The sequence below is a fragment of the Crocodylus porosus genome, unplaced genomic scaffold (assembly GCF_001723895.1).
Source record: "Crocodylus porosus isolate Cpor-Errol unplaced genomic scaffold, CroPor_comp1, whole genome shotgun sequence".
Lineage (NCBI taxonomy): Eukaryota > Metazoa > Chordata > Crocodylia > Crocodylidae > Crocodylus > Crocodylus porosus.
Genome location: NW_017728943.1, coordinates 122,185,334 through 122,192,885, shown reverse-complemented (window position 1 = coordinate 122,192,885; position 7,552 = coordinate 122,185,334).

The window sequence follows — 7,552 nt, the reverse complement described above, 5'->3', positions numbered from 1 at the left end:
TATTCAAGAGAAGGTTGGATGTGTATCTAGCTGGGGTAATGTAGGCCCAGCACTCTTTCCTGCTTATGCAGGGGGTCAGACTCGATGATCTATTGAGGTCCCTTCCGACCCTAGCATCTATGAATCTATGATATATTGGCTGCACCAGGTGATTAAAAAGTGAGCCACAGAGGCACACGTAAATTCCCTGTCATCTTGTCTCAGTACATCCAGGAAATAAGGGTGTAGTTTGAAATTACTTTTAAAAAAGATGTGTGAGAGGGGGAGGTGTTTTTAATGAGACCAACAGAACAACATATACTTACCTTGAAAAAAAAATCACTGAAATTGGCCTGTGCAGAAAAACTCTGAATCCCACAAAGATCAAGTATTGGTCAGGGATGATGAAAAGCCTGAAAGCATCTGAGGTGATGATGTCTTGATCTTCTGTTTGGATCCTGAATGAACTGTGAGGTAGGGCTTGAACAAAATACACATGGCCTTAATATTGAACTGCCTTAAAATGAAAACGATTTATCACCATCTGTTTAATTTAATCATATGGATTTAAGTAAAAAAGCATGGATTGGGATTTTAGACCTGAGTCTGGATCTTGCAAGTGACTCTACATAACCACACAGTCGTAGAATTGTAGAAGACTACAGTGACAGCTAAGCGCTAGAATGTGTCACTCTGAGTTTTCAGATGGAGGCGAATGGAGGATAAATGAGGCTCCACCAAAGCTGAGGAGCCTATAAACAAATGGTGACTATCTACATAAGGGGGAGAAACAAAGAAGTAATGCAAACATAAAAATGTTTAGGTGAGCTATTAGAGCTATTTGCTATTAGAGCTATTTGCTTGTTGAAAGGAGTGGAAGACATTGAAGTGTAACTTATATGAAATATAAAATATGGTATGTTCTCCTCAAATAAGCCCTGAGTATGCATCTGGGAGAATGACCCACGCTTTTGAGACACTATCCTTTGTGAGTACTGGAAGGAGGGAAGACAGTTATAGCATTTCTGATTTCTAATCAGACTGTTGTACATAATTTAACAATGCGAATGCAATACTATTCTTTTGAAGAACTTAATTTGCAAGTGTCTGGATTTTGTAATATTAAAATATTTTCTGTGTAATACCTTTTGTAGTCTTGTATTTCCCATGAGAGTGAGATTTGTGATTGTTATAGGCAGGTGGTGTCGGACCCTATATATATATATATATATATATTAGACAGGATCTGTTCTTGTGGGAAGAATGAGATAGATGACCTAAATCACTATTTGTGGTCTTAATCACTTTTTGAAGAAATAAGAGGAAAATGGATCTCTATTAGTGGAAACTTTTAAATACTGGGCTAATGGAGAAAAAACGGCTATTTGGCTTCTCTCCAACAATGTACAAACTGGGTGTATATACTCCTATACTCCCTGGGTGTATTTGCATTACTTGCACAAAGTACAAGGGGGAAAAAAAAGAAGTAGATGTCTCCTGTTTTATTTTTTTATTTCTTTTTTTCTTTTAGTCTTCTATTGTATATTGCTTCATTTTATCCATTTTCTCTATCATCATATATTATATTTTGTTTTAATTTTGTTTAAACAAATGATGGAAAAGGCCTGTGTCCTATATGATTGAAGACTGATATGCCAAAATCTTCTGGAATGTTTTCCAACTGGAAAACAATCTCATGAAAGACAAGAGCTGAGATGCAACCTTGTCTTTTGGGAGATCTAGTTGGATGTCTGACAACCAAGTATTGTAGAGCTGGTAAAGGGGAGCAAATGAAATTAACGTCTTGTAGTATTTATTCTGACAGGATGATTAATTTCTCACTCCTTTGTTGAAATGGGTACTTCTGGGAAATTGGGAAATATTTGTTTCTCTAAAATGTTGATTATTTGGAAACGAGCTTTTACATAAGCCCACTGCACTTTAAAACGCTTTTGTTTAGAGCTGGCATGAAGGTTGCTTTCAAATTGTATTTAGGGAAGACCCCAAGTGCGAGGCCAGGAATTAAAGCTTCAGCTGGTGTAAAGGGTACCAGGTCCACCTGCTCCAGTGATGTTGTGACCTTTCACAACAGCTGCTGATTATCCTCATTATCTCTTTGCACCTGTAGCCAACAGCCCTGCAGATGCAGAGGCCTCAGCCCAAGAAACAAGAGGGAGCACATTGATCAGCAGACTTTCAGTGCAGACAGGCTGAGAGATGTTCCATCTGATACCTTTCTGGAAAAGTACTCTCAATTCATGCCCTGCAGCAGAGGTACGTATTTTGTGACAGATGTCAAACAAACAAACAAAACTTAGCAAAGAAGCAATGAAGAAACAGAAGATATATCAACCTTCTGACCTTCTGCATAACTCTTGCTCTCCTTTCCTGTCTCTTTGATAATGGACAGGAAACAACGTATAGCAGAGAAGTCAAGAAAAAGAGGGCAAGTTGGCATGTAGTGCTCAACCTCTTTATTACTAAATTTGCTGGTGTATGGGAAATCCAGAAACAAGCAGGGATGGAGGAAAATGGAAAATCAGTGGTAAATGCCAGGGTGTAAGGTTCAGAAGATGTCACAGAATAGTAAGTAAGGATGAGCAGTAAACAAATAGTGAAGCAAGAGGGCTGGGAAAAAGCAGCCAAAGAGAAGTGGTTGGTGGGACAGTCAGTGAGGCAAATCCTACTGGACTGCAGGAGAGGCATATGGGAGGGAAGGAGGGGTGGGACGGTGAAGTAGGGAGGGATGGATAATAACAGTAAAGGATATCCAGGGGGAACAAGAAAGCATTCTCTGGCAGTAACTGCAGCTACCTAAAGATACATGCCCAAGCCTCATGAAATCAGGCACTTAAACACTTTGAAAAACAGAACTAGGCAACCATCTATCTGTATGTAGCTAAATATGTTTGAAAACATGGCCCTTGATCTATATGCCACCATCTGTTGAGGTGAAGGAAAAGTGAGCAATAGCTGAAGCTGGGCTGATGGAAAAGCACTTCCTTTCTATTATAAAATTAATGGGTAAGAAAACTCCAAAAGCACTGTGAAATCCTGATTCTGTTGAAAGCAATGGGGAAGTTACTCTACTGACTTCACTGAGAACAGAATTCTGCCCTTTGAACTTGTAAAATACTTTGCCAGTGTCAATAGTGCATATGTTCTTTCCAATTTCTTTTCTATGTCAAACATTGTTTGCCACATTGAATGCAAATTTTACATTAGCATAACCACTGCTGTTTGTTATTTCTTTTGGGGTAGCCATCAAGTCATAGATGAGGATCTGGGTCCTGTTTCTGCTAGGCACCTGATAGATAAAAATGAAACAAGTCTTCAGAGAGCTTGTGGGTTAGTATTTCCACAAGAAATCATCTTCAGAATTGTAGTGGTTAAATAGTTAAGCATAGTGTTCACTCATACGTTTAACCTTCTACTCAATTATCTTTTCCTCTACAAGCTTCTTCACACAGGTCTCTTCATCAAAAAGTACTACTTCATCAAGCTCACTTACTGCCAAACCTATTGAACAACAATCTTTAATCAGCTTTCAGGTTTTTCCCCAAGAGGAACTGACTTTAGAACACCTTCTTCCTACTTGATAAGAGTGAACACTTTCTTTTTTTAAATATATACAGAGAGAATGAACATATTTTGACCTAGACATGTCAGGTGAGGTACCCTGAAAGAAATACTTTCCAGGACACCAAGACCTTAATTGGAAGAAGGGTCTGTCCTGGTAAAACTGGATGTAGTCTCTCTTTAGCTAGGTTCTGCCGCTTGCCCTAAAAATTGTGGGGCTAAACCCCAGCTTCCATAATGTGGCAGGGAAGTCTCATTCTGAATCTTCACCCTGGCAGAAGTTAGCCACTCAATAAACTGATTCTTTCAGTAGTATGTCAGAAGCTCTCTAAGATCAAAGTGAGTGTTAATGCCATTTGTTCTGTAATTCATAATAAACTCATTCAGAACACAAGCTAGGAAAAAAACCCTCACTGTGAGAAATATGCATATATTGCGGTTGAGTCAGAAGCTGGCACCATCAGCTATACATATGGTAAAAAAAAAAAAAAAAAAAGTGTTCTTATGTGGTTTACTTGAACACTTTGAACTTTAAAATGTTGTCACAAATACACCACAGTTTTTTTACCAGGAAAATATAAACACCCTAAATCCGGCACTTCTGACACCTTCCTAGTTGTAGACCCATGTTGCTTGAATTCTAGCATCTGGCTTTAATCTGTCACTGAAGGGGAGGTCTGAAACAGAATGCCAGTAGTTGACCTACTTATGAAAAGTTGTATAGCTACAATGTCAGGGGGAAAAAAATCTCTCTCAGCTCTTTTCATTTCTTTTGTGAGGAAAAAAATCAGAATTTTAAATTATTAGACTAAACTCTGTATTTGGTATGAATAAGAAAATGGGTTCTGCTTTATAGCTGTACTCGTATTTTATTATTCACTTCCTTGTATGATTCTGTTTCTGTTGCCTTTGGAAGATAATATCAGAAACATCATACCTGTGAATTAACACCTGTAAATTCATATAGGGAAGAAGGCTGTGTTCTGCGGCATAGTTAAGTAAAGTTGCTGCTCTGTGTTGCAAATGTATGCAGGTTTGAATCCAGTGGAGGGTTATATTTATTAGAGGAAGGGCAAACTTCATCAACCAGATCAGGTCCTTTCATCTCAAGTAGTCCCATTAAATGCAAATTATTACAGTTACTGCACTTGTGAATAAGGTGTATAGGAATATTGTTTTATTTTTGGCGAGTGTGATATTTCTGCATATTTTCATGTTTCAGCTGTGCTTTACACATATTTAGCACTTGCCCATTGCTTTATATGGTTATACTTTGGTAAAGAATACCTTTATTTTGCATTTTATATCTCTTGTATTCCGTTTGTTATTATAGTAGTCTTGTCAGAGTCCTTTTCCTTGCATTTGGATTAGTGTATTACAGCCTTAATTTAACTAAATCTTCATATCTTGCAAACTGGGCCTTTGTAGCCTACTGGCTAAAGAGTTAGCCTTATGATGGGAAGGAATAATACATTTCAAGTTTATTAATTCTTTTATTAAAAATCCTACTCTGCAGTAGATTTATAGTAATAGTATTATCTAGTATTTGCATGCTAAGAATACCTTTTTAATGGCTGTTAATTTTTTGTTTTCTGAACAACTTTAGTCTTTTTTGATAAAAATGCTGCACTACTAGAGCCATCAGATTCATAAGACGTGCCAGAATATTTCTCAGTAGATGTGACTGATTAGGTTTAATGTATATTAAACATTAAATATTACTTGATAGAATACTTAAAACTTTATGTGAAACTGCATATTATGTCCATGGATGGTCCAGTCTTAAAGTTACCCAAGTAACTTTTATCTTTTTGAGATGGTGTTTCCTGGTCACGTTCTTTAGGATTAAGGTTTTATGTGAGATATGTGAAATAAACTAATTGGGTTTTGAGGAAGAAGGGTGCGTGGTCCACTTACTGTAATTGCAAGGTTTCTGCAATTACTGTTGCCATTTTGTATACTCACTTCAAATTAATCTGGTTTTGTCCCTTGCAAGATTATACACAGAGTAATCCTATTCATATAATCTGATGGCCTGATACTGAAAACACTTATTACAGAGTATATTTTTGATGTCACGAGGTGCCTCCTTTTTCCACCTGCTGGAAACAATGTCTTGTTGAACTAGTTTTCAGAAGCGGGTCCCAATATAGAATTTGTCTAGATGACAGTGGTACTGTTTTGTTGACTGGTATTCAATATATTATCTAGTAGTAATTCCATAACTTTCCTCTGTGTGACAAACGCCTGCTTTATCCATGTGGATTTGATTATTTTCCTTATGTAAACCACTTGTTTGTTCACACTTATTTTTACTAAAAATCATTTTATTTGTTTTTTGTTTACTTGTTTTCCCTCCATTTCATCGAGATCATGCTACATTTTGGTGGATGGCTTCTGGATATTTCTGTTCCTATCCAGCTTTGTTTCAGTCACTAATTAGATGAATGCATATTCCAAGATGACAACACAAACGATAAGTAGTAATGGACCCAGAGCAACCCTAGAGGCCTCTCATTTTACCATTAATATTACTGTGTCAGTAGCAAATAGGTGTAGACTTAAGTGACAAAACAGCGGTCTAATATTAATGACTCTTAAATATACGCTGCTGTTAGGAATAATTTGAACCTTTCACATCTCAGCAGTGTTTTTCACCATTGCAAACCAATAAAAAACTAGTTACAAATTTCCCACAATGTGGAACAGGATATTCCCAGGCATGCAATATGGCACATTGGATATTGAGATGAATGTTATATAATATTCTTATGATTTAAAAATAGAAGTGCAAGTTGTATATAGTGCATTCATGTGCATAAGGGGTAACTGCATTCAGAAGATAACACAGAAATTGAGACTAAAAGAAAAATCTACACATCAAAAAAAATATTTAAAAATGTGTTAACAAGGAATATGCTTCCAATGGTATCTTAACAAACTCCCGGATTAAAAAACCCCCCCAAAAACCTTAAGTAGTGTGCTTTAACAGAAACAAATGGACTGATATAGTATTGACTGTCCTTTCCCCATGGGGATGAACCCATGTCCATTTATTCATACCCTGTGTAAATGGACAGTAGTCTTCTGATAAAAGGTTATATAAATAAATGCTTCGGTTAAAATATCCTTTACATTTCCTAAGCCAACTTGTCATTGCTGCAATGAATTCTTTCTGACAATGTCAATCATATTGTAGTCTATTATATAAGCAATGCTGTCTGACATGGTGAAGCCTGCCACAAATCCAAGAATGGCCTCAGGTCTGGGGAGAGGAAGAAAAAAATGTAGCTTACAGAAAAACACAGAAACGATAATGCTTCACCACAGAACTTAGTTTTAATTTTATTTTCCTTCTACTTCCTCTGTTTTTGAGGCCTGGTTCTCCTGTCACTGTATATTAACAACATCCACTTGCTTTTCTGAGACCCATGTGTATCCTGCAGTGGAAAATTTGATCGCTATAGTTTGTTACCAATTTGTTTGCAAGTGAAAATTCAGTTATTGATTTGACAGTGTAAACCGGTATTTGGCCTCTGCAGCATGCAGCAGCAAAAGCATTTACTATTTGGAGAATGGTTTTATCTTTTGAAAGATTACTTGATTTCCAGCACTATTTCCAATTTTTTTTCCCATCATCACTTTCTGATGAAAATGTATGGAATAAAGTTGAAATATTGCCGATCAACTGAGGTGCTTTGCAAGATCAAGGCTTCAGCAAAGCACTCAGTCAACATTGTCTGTAGCTGCTGTATGGTATTTTAGTTACTTAACATGAAAAAGGTATTAAACATGCCTTGAGTATGATATTAATGCACGGATCCTGTGCACACTTATTCACATGTTTAATTTTGCTCTGTGCATTGTCCCATTAATCTCTCTGGGACAGCTCAAGTGTTTGCAGAATCAAAGCCTCTTAGGATGGGTGTGTGGGATCACAGGGTGGTGACAGCATGGGGCTGGGCCCCAGGGCAGAGCCATGATCCTCTGCCTA